Genomic DNA, 10,075 nt, shown 5'->3' on the forward strand with positions numbered 1-10,075 from the left:
CCATTGGCTGAGGCGCATTGCGTCACGGGCCGGCCTCGGGGTCGCGGCGGGGTCGCGTTGAGGTCCGTGCCGCAGGGTCCCGTGGAGCGAGTTCCCGCGCTCCCAGGAGCGAAGCGGCCCTGCAGACCGCCCGCCGCCGCAGGACGCGGCCCGCCTCCCCCAGGTCGCGACCCGTCCCGCCTCCTCTCAGGACCCCTTCTTTTTCCCGGCCCGCTCCCCTCAGGACCCGTCCTCCTTCCCGGCCTCCTTCCCGGCCCGCCTCCCCTCAGGTCCCGGCCCGCCTCCCTCAGATCCCGGCCCGCTCCCCTCAGGTCCCGTCCTCCTTCCCGGCCCGCTCCCCTCAGATCCCGGCCCGCCTCCCCTCAGGTCCCGGCCCGCCTCCCCCAGGTCGCGACCCTTTCCCCCTCAGGACCCGTCCTCCTTCCCGGCCCGCTCCCCTCAGATCCCGGCCCGTGGGCTCCCTAACCCCCCACCCCGGACCAGACCGCTGGACCCGGCCCGCGAGCAGGCCAGGGAGGGAGCCTGGGTGCGGTGACCGCGGAGGGAGGAGAGCCCTGCGTGAGTCAGGTGCGTGGCGGTGTCCGGCTGCTGACCGCCCCTGGAGGGCGCCCCGCACGCTCCGCTCCGACGGGGAGAGGTGCTCCAGGTGTCGCTGGTCGCAGGCGCGGCGGCGCGGCCGTGTCCCACCGCCGTGTCTGGAAAACGCGGCCTGTGCCCCGGGCCTCGCACCCCTTCCACCTGGCCGCCCTGGAGGCCCTCTCCCCGTGGGTCCGGTTGGCGTTTCCCTGCTTGCTGCCGAGGTCGCTCTTTCATAAGTTTGTTGGCCATTTGTATTTCCTCTTTTTTTTTTAAAGTGTCTCTTCACGTTTTTTGCCCCCCCCACCCCGACCCAGTTTAGGTGTTCGCGTTTTCCTTACTGGTTGGCAGACCTCCCTGCTCCCCGTTCCCCGCTCCGTGGTGCTGCGGGTGATGCTCCCGGTTCCCCGCTCCGTGGTGCTGCGGGTGATGCTCCCGGTTCCCCGCTCCGTGGTGCTGCGGGTGATGCTCCGTGGTGGTGTGGGTGATGCTCCCGGTTCCCCGCTCCGTGGTGCTGTGGGTGATGCTCCCGGTTCCCCGCTCCGTGGTGCTGCGGGTGATGCTCCGTGGTGCTGCGGGTGATGCTCCGTGGTGGTGTGGGTGATGCTCCCGGTTCCCCGCTCGTGGTGCTGTGGGTGGTGCTCCCGGTTCCCCGCTCGTGGTGCTGTGGGTGATGCTCCCGGTTCCCCGCTCCGTGGTGCTGCGGGTGATGCTCCGTGGTGCTGCGGGTGATGCTCCCGGTTCCCCGCTCGTGGTGCTGTGGGTGGTGCTCCCGGTTCCCCGCTCGTGGTGCTGTGGGTGATGCTCCCCGTTCCCCGCTCCGTGGTGCTGCGGGTGATGCTCCGTGGTGCTGCGGGTGATGCTCCCGGCTCCCCGCTCCGTGGTGCTGTGGGTGATGCTCCCGGCTCCCCGCTCCGTGGTGCTGCGGGTGATGCTCCCGGCTCCCCGCTCCGTGGTGCTGCGGGTGATGCTCCCGGCTCCCCGCTCCGTGGTGCTGCGGGTGATGCTCCCGGCTCCCCGCTCCGTGGTGCTGCGGGTGATGCTCCCGGCTCCCCGCTCCGTGGTGCTGTGGGTGATGCTCCCGGCTCCCCGCTCCGTGGTGCTGTGGGTGATGCTCCCGGCTCCCCGCTCCGCGGTGCTGTGGGTGATGCACGCTATCGCTCGCACGCCGGGGCTTGCCTCTTTTCCCTCTTCCTGAGATGGTGTCCCCAGAAATTAAAGTAGTTGAATTGTATCTTTCCTTTAAGGTGGCTGCTTTTTACCTTTTTTTTTTTTTTTTGGTAGAAATCCTTCTCAAGGTCTTAAGAACGGTCTATATTCTAGACCAGTGGTCGGCAAACTCATCAGTCCACAGAGCCAAATATCAACAGGACAACCATGGACATTTCTTTTGAGAGCCAAATTTTTTAAACTTAAACTTCTTCTAACGCCACTTCTTCAAAACAGACTCGCCCAGGCCGTGGCATTTTGTGGAAAGAGCCACACTCAAGGGGCCAAAGAGCCGCAGGTGGCTCGTGAGCCGCCGTTTGCCGACCACGGGGCTAGACGGTTGTTGTGCTTCACACTTAGACCTGCCATTAGCGAGGCCAGAGCACCTCGGTCTGTGTCTCTCCTCCTAGCATCTGAGTGTCTGTACGGCTTCCTTCAGCGTTTCCTAGGGGGGAAGTTAGCACGTGGCTAGCTCTCATTCTGCCCGTTGTCCCAGCAGACGGATGGCCTCTGGTGTGGTTTGGAGGAGCGAGCAGAAGAGCCGGGTCCGGGCCCAGCTTTCACCCCACGGCGGGCCGGGTGGCATCCATGCTCAGCGTCCTGTGCCCTGGGAGAGCTGTGGGAGCCCGCGGGGGCTGGGGCTGGGGCCTGCGTCATTGGCTCCCACCCAGGGCAGACCCCACCGCGGGGGCAGGCCGCGGAGCCCTGGGCCCAGCTTTCACCCCACGGCGGGCCGGGTGGCATCCATGCTCAGCGCCCTGTGCCCTGGGAGAGCTGTGGGAGCCCACGGGAGCGGGGGCGGAGGCTGGGGCCTGCGTCATTGGCTCCCACCCAGGGCAGACCCCACCGTGGGGGCAGGCCGCGTCCGTGCCGGGAAGACAGCTGTGGGCTTTCGGGGAGAAAACATCCCTCCGAAGCGGGTTAATAATGAGCTTCATGTGTGTCAATGATTGTAGAACACAAGGAAAGACGTGTGAGGTACAACAGGTTTGTTTGACAAGTTATATTTCTGGAGTCAAAATATATGGTATGTTCCTTCCACGGTTGGCATTCACTGCCGGTAGAAAGGCCCCGGACTTTTGTCAGCCCGTGGCCGGTCCGTGGGGCAGTGCAGAGCAATGCACGGAGCGTGGAAGGCAGGTGCCGTGTGAGGGGGTTCCGGTCCCGCAGACCCGTACAGAGACGCACGTGCTCTCCGGTACAGAAACGTCAGGGCTTCACTGAAGGTCTGAGCGCGAGTGTCACTTTGCTTCCTGGGGCATAGTTCATGTTCAGCACGTTAACCCGGGCTCTCTTTCATCTGCTCCTGACCCTTGCACTTTGCTGTTGACATCAGTTTATCCTCCTTCACCCCTAATAACCACCTTTGTACACACCACGCACATAAACCCCAGTGGGTTTCAGTCTCCCCTTCCCTCTAACTGTCTCTCCCCCCCAGCGAACCTTTTCCGCCCCAGGTGGAAAGGTCTCTTGGCCAATGTGAACTCCCAGCAGTGCTAGCGTAGAACCCAGCACACAGCAAGCACTCCGTAAACATTTGTGGAATGAACACTTGCCTTGGCCACGTTTGCATGACTTTGTATAACCAGCGGGAGGGCAGACAGCTGAGTTTCTTAGTGACTGTCGTTGACTTCCAGGCTCAGCCTCTTGTTTGTGATTTAGGTGTTAGGGATTTTTTTCTCTTAGAAACAAAAACGCCACTTCTCTTCAAGGCATCGTTGCCTGTATTTAGATATGTGAATTAGGACGTGCCCATGAACTTCTAGTTGCACTTTTCTACAGTTTCTGCAAGTTTTCCTTTGCCAGAGAGAGAGGGGAGGGAGGGGAAGGTCACATTTTTAGCTGCTTCATCTACCTACCACCTTAGGCGTCACAAGGAAAAACAAGGGTTGAAATTAACTAGCAGAGCGTAAGGAAGGAGCTACGGACCCAGCGTGTGACCCTGGGAGCTGGGCACGCCTGGCTGCGTGGCGAGAGGGGGTAGCCAAGGGCAAGGAGCAAGGAGCGCCAGACTCGGCACTGGCGGTTGGCTCGTTGGCTTTGCAAAGGGAAGGATGACTGTAAGCAGAATCAAAGTAAAGACACCATGGATCCCTTGTGATGAAGAGTTTGCTCCCAGCAAATAATAGTTTCTACAGAAAAAGTTAAAAATGGGCAGTGGTTAACAAAGAGCACACCGTCAGAAAGAGCGGAGGGACGACCTAACTGCCTCTGGTGAACTCGGGGCGGTGGGGGAGGAGGTAGGGACAGGGAGACACGTGCGCAGGCCAGCTCTGCGAATCTCTGCCCTTTGGGCTCAGGCGCTTCCAAATGTTTTCCAGTGCGTGACTTAGCCGTTATTCGGGGAATTGAGGGAGCCACGTTCATTCTGCTAATACAGACTGAGTACCTGTTATGTGTTAAGCAATTATTAAGCCCTGGAAATTCCGATATGAGGAAGAAAGCGACTCCTTCAGCGAGCTCACAGTGTGGTCAGGAAGACAGCGGAGAAAACAACGACAGTGCAGCATGTGCGGGGGTTAGAGCGGAGAACCGAGGATGAGAGGGCAGGGGCCTAGGCTCTTCCCCTTGGGTTCGGGAAGAGGTACCTTTGATGTAAGGCTGAGTGAGAATGGACAGTGGAAGAAGGAACATGTGGGACCGTGGGGCCGTGTAGGGGAAGCCTAGGAGTCTGATGGCGCAGAGGAGGGCCTGCAGCAGTGAGTTCTGCCAAGGCGGAGGCCTGAAGGTTCATGGGAGCTGCGGCAGAAATGAGGCTCCAAGGGAGGCAGAGCCCAGTGAGGAAAAGCCAGAGCTCGTTCCTGAGGCTGACCCTGGACCCCGGCCTGGCAGCAGTCCAGCCATCCCTCTCTGTCCCACACACTGGAGATGTATGCAGGAATGTCCGTCATCCCGAAAGCAGCCCTCTCTTCGTCATTTGGAGTGGTGCTGAAGCCAGTGTTTCTGGAGCTCTGACTAAGCGGTGATATACATGGCCAAGTGTCCAATCCCAGAGAAGCAGAGATCATAATGATATTAGTCATGTGAGTGCCACTGCGTGCCAGGCACCACGGGCAGTGCTGGACGTGCACCTTCTCACTTCACGCTCCCTTTGACCCAAAGAGGCAGGTGTGGTGTTAGTCCCATTTGGCAGATGAGGACACAGGCTCAGAGGTTGAGTGACATAGTAAGTGATGGAGCTGGGATTTGAACCCCCTGTGCCTGGCCTGGGAGAGAAGTGGCAGGGTTAGGATGGAGAAGAAACGAGAAATGAAAGTTTAAAAAAGCAGAAATTGGCCCTAGCCAGTTTTGCTCAGTGGATAGAGCATTGGTCCACAGACTGAAGGGTCACAGATTGAAGGGTCCCAGGTTCAATGCTGGTCAAGGGCATGTACCTCGGTTGCAAGCTTGATCCCTGGCCCTGTTCAGGGCACATGTGGGAGGCAACCAATCGATGTGTCTCACGTGTCGATTTTTTTCTCTCTCTGTCTCTCTCCCTTCCTTCCACTCTCTCTAAAACAATCAATGGAAAAATATCCTCGGATGAGGATTAACAACAACAAAAAGGCCAAAATGGGAATGAGGATTATCAGTTGTAAAGGCAGAAAAACATAGACCTTCTGACAATTGCAGAAAGTCAGCTCTGCGAAGTCTGAAAGGACTAGGGGTGGGGAGGGAAGTAGTGGGGGGTGGGGGGTGGGGATCCCCAGGTCTGCTGTGCCAGACCCTGAATTCAGGAAAATTGGTATTGAACTCTGTCACAGCACATGAGCACTGCAGGGACCTTGGAGAGCTCCTAATTCAATGCCTCTAAAGTGGAAATTGAGGCCAGAGAGGAAAAATGTCTACGAAGTGTCACAGCCAGAACAGAATCCAGGTCTTCCTACTTGCACACTAATGTTTCTGCAGTTTGGCAGCCACCCATCCTCCTGCTAATACCCTAATTTTCCTCTAAGGAACCACCCTTTTGCCTCGCTGAGCCCTCATGCCATGGGTCTTGGTCTGCTCTGGCTGCTGAAACAAGAACACCATAGGCTGGGTGCCTTACCCAACAAATATTTCTCACAGTTCTGGATACTGGGAAGCCCACGGTGAAGGCTCCAGTAGCTCTGCTGTCTGGTGACAGCCTACTTCCTGACTTGCTAGATCCTCACAGGGGAGGGGGCTGCCGCTGTCTCGTACCTCTTCTTATAAGGGCAGTACTCTCATCACGAGGGTTCCACCCTCATGACTTAATTATCTCCCAAAGGCCCTGTCTCCACACAGCATCCCATTGGGGATTAGGGTTTCAACTTACGAATTTGAGAGTGGGGGATGTAAATCTATAACTCATAACCACCCACATCTCCAGACTAAGCCGGTCCATGAATGCCATTCCCTAACAAGTGAGGTTCCAGGTTAGACATAGGACTGCACCAAGCCATCAGGGTGAATCAGAGGCTTCTGCCTTTTCTCCTACCAGAGCTGGCCCACGTGAGGCCTCCCCGTCATCACAGTCAGGGAAAAAGTCGGTCTGCATCCTTGGAAAGGAGCAAGATTCAGGGGGGAAGGAGGGAACCTAGGCCCAGTGACAGTTTCAGCCTCTGTGAGCACTGTGCCTGGCCTTCCATCAGCCACGTCCCCTTCTTTGTTTCCTTCTCCATCCTAACTTTAGGAATAACATCACCTCCCTACCGCTCTGGGGTGTCTGAGGCATGAAGTGAGAAGGTGTGTGCACAGCCCCTACATCAGTGCCTGGCACCCAGCAAGCACTCACATATTACTGATATTCTTATCAGCGACTTTGAACTAAGTTTCTTTCACACAGAAGAATCTGAACAAAACAGTGAGCTGTTATTGCGACCCCACCACACTGTATTCACAAAATTGCACACTGAGGTAATTGAAAGGGAGGTTATCCTGGATGAACTTGGTTTAATTAGGTAAAAGCCCTTTTAAAGAGGGATGCAGGCCGAAACCGGTTTGGCTCAGTGGATAGAGCGTCGGCCTGCGGACTGAGGGGTCCCGGGTTCGATTCTGGTCAAGGGCATGTACCTTGGTTGCAGGCACATCCCCAGTAGGAGGTGTGCAGGAGGCAGCTGATCGATGTTTCTCTCTCATCGATGTTTCTAGCTCTCTATCCCTCTCCCTTCCTCTCTGTAAAATATCAATAAAATATATTTAAAAAAAAATAAAGAGGGATGCAGCTCTTTCTGAGGCTAGAAACTCTCTCCTGTTGGCTTTGCAGAAGCAAACAGCTGTGTTGTGAGCAGCCTCTGGGGAGGGCCACAGGGCAGGGGACCACAGACCTTTAGGTTCTGAGGGCAGCCAACAGCTCACAAGAAGCTGGGGCCCTCAGTCCTTAGCTGTAAGGAATTGAATCCTGCCAACAACTTGAATGGGGCTGACAGCAGATTCCTCCCCGCTCCTACTTTCAGGTGAGAACGCAGCCTGGCCAACTCCTTCTTTGTGAGACCCTGCGGGGAGGACTAGCTAAGTAAGCTGTGCCGACTCCTGACCCACGGAAACAATAAATGTGCATTGTTTGAAGTTGCTAAATCTGTTGGTAATTTGTAATGTAGCTCAGAAAACTAATACAGCAGGAGATTGCTAATATTTGGGTGTGTTGTTTTCCCAGGTTATAAAGTGATGCTGCGTACGTGTTTCTGTCTGTGTAAGTAGAAACAGGTGAATGCATGAGACCAACAAAGTCAGTGGTGGCCCCAGAATGAGCAGGAACTGTCAGCACTGGTGGTTACTCCTGAGAACCAGAGGTGCCTAGCCCAGTGCTCACACACAAAAGCTAGATAACGAGTAGGTCAGCAGTGAGTTACCAGATAGTACACTACCCAGATGTCCTCAAGAGAAGACATACCACGAAGATGCAATCCTTCATTTCTTGGTGACATATTAATAAATGGTCTTGCTCATTTTAATACAGTACTAAAAATGCAAACATACATTTTTAATAATGCTAATCAAGTCACTATTTTGCAGTGACAAGACTAGGCTAGCCAATCATAAAATCCCAAAGGTGGGTTATGTAATACTACCAATCAAGACTTTTTTTTTTTTTACAGAGAGGAAGGGAGAGCGGTAGAGAGTTAGAGAGTTAGAAACATCGATGAGAGAGAAACATCGATCGGCTGCCTCCTGCAACACCCGCTACTGGGGATATGCCCGCAACCAAGGTACATGCCCTTGACCAGAATCGAACCCGGGACCCTTCAGTCCGCAGGCCGACGCTCTATCCACTGGGCCAAACGAGTTAGGGCCAAGCAGGACTTTTAAAATGCATTGTTGTAGGGGAGACACAAGGATGCAGAGAACTAAAACCTATGAGAAGGGTTTGAGCTTAATGCAACTTTGATGTCATTGGGAAGAGCAATCTAGAGCCAGCCCTACCCAGGAATCAGGCCTTCTATAGCCAAAATGCCTTAACTCAGTGGTCGGCAAACTGCGGCTCGCGAGCCACGGTTTGCCGCTTTGTTGACCAATGAGTTTGCCGACTACTGCCTTAACTCACTTGTTAGGGATGGTATTCTTTTTCTTTGGGGCCTCCAACCCTGAAAAAATATCAAAGTACACATAGCAGTAACCCAAAGAAGGTATTTTTAAAAAAGTAAAGGAAATAACATGTTGGTTAAATCCATGATGTTGATATTTAGAGTAAGAAGTTGGTTTTGTTACTGTTACATGAGTATATGCTTGTTTTGCTACCTAAGATGTTGACAGTATTCAAAAGAACTAGACATGCCCTAGCCGGTTTGGCTCAGTGGATGGAGCATCGGCCCACGGACTGAAGAGTCCCAGGTTCCATTCGGGTCAAGGGCACGTACCTCAGTTGCATGCTCCTCCCCAGCCCAGGCCCTGGTCGGGGCGCAAGCAGGAGACAACCAATCGATGACTCTCTCACATCGATATTTCTCTATGTCTTTCCCTCTCTCTTCCACTCTCTCTAAAAATCAATGGAAAAATATCCTCAGGTGAGGATTAAAAAATAAAAATAAATAAATAAGAGAACATGCTAAATGAGCGACCTGGGCAGTCCGAGGAGGAAGGAAAGACTGGCCTGTGTGGAGGGTGCTTCTCACAGGGGCAGGAGATCTTGGCTGGAAGGCAAACGCGTAGTGGAGAGCCATTGGAGGTTCACAGCAGGGAGTGCTGGTACGCATGCCTGAGCACATGGCTCTTAAAGGTGGTTCTTCTGATAGCTGGTGTGAAGGGGTTGCAGAGAGACTGGGCAGGACAGAGACCAGGACCTGCAGTCACGAGATGGAAAAGAAAGCTGTGCAGCCTTTGAAAGAAAACACGTATCTATACCTCCATAAGGCTGTTTCAAAAAAGAAAGAACAAGACTACAGGTCCCAGGTCCCACATGTAGAAACAGAGGAAGGGGTTATGTTTTCACTGAAACTAACGAGGATGAAAGGTATGGATTTGGCTTGTAATCATGAACTTGAGGTAACAGTTCAGATTTGGAAATGGATTCCGCAGACAATGTGGCATGTAGTATGCAGTTAAGAATTACTCTGCAGGTCCTGGCTGGGTAGCTCATTTATTTGGAGTGTTGTCCTGATGCACCAAGGTTTCGGGTTTGATCCCGCGTCCCCCCCCCCCCCCCCCCCCCGCCCCCTCTCTGCATTTCACATCTGTTCCACTTTTTAGCCTGCAGCAGCCAGCCTGAACATATGGCTTGGACAGAGTGGATCTTGCTGGGCTCCTCCCGAAAGCCCTTGCTTTTCTGGACCTGGATACCTGTGGGCACAGCACCTGGTGCCCCTCTCTCCTGGCAGAGGCATAGAACTGCATTTCCCTTCCTGTTAGGTCTACTTTGGAACTGCAGAAGGAACTTGTCCTAGGAAAGTAAGGAAAATGACCCACAAAAGCAGACGAATGAATGATGGTCTCATTTGAGGGGGGCTTGGTTCCTGGAATCAAGGGGGCCATCCTTGCCTAGTCATGGACATAGGAAAAAGCCTTACTATGGGACTTTGTCTTTGGTGCCTGTCACATTTTATTCTCTTCCACTGGCCCTACAGTCCCTCTCATGGTTTTTCTCAGGAATTGCCTTGGCAGTGGAATTAAACAGGCCATTTCCTGAACCTCTCCAGCTCCCAGAGTGAAATGTGGTAAGTGGCACTGTGAGCCTCTTCCTAGTGGCAGGACTCCAGGCTCAGAACCTGAGAATCTTCGTGGTGGGGCAGGATTGTGAGGCTGCATTCTGAACCGGCCCTGCCCAGTTCCTCCCCGGTCACCCCACCTGAGATGGCTCTTCCCCCGTGGCTTTCTCCTCCACCACTCATTCATGCTGTTGGCCACAGCCTGTCTT

Source organism: Plecotus auritus (genome assembly GCF_963455305.1).
Source record: "Plecotus auritus genome assembly, chromosome: 6".
Classification (NCBI taxonomy): domain Eukaryota; kingdom Metazoa; phylum Chordata; class Mammalia; order Chiroptera; family Vespertilionidae; genus Plecotus; species Plecotus auritus.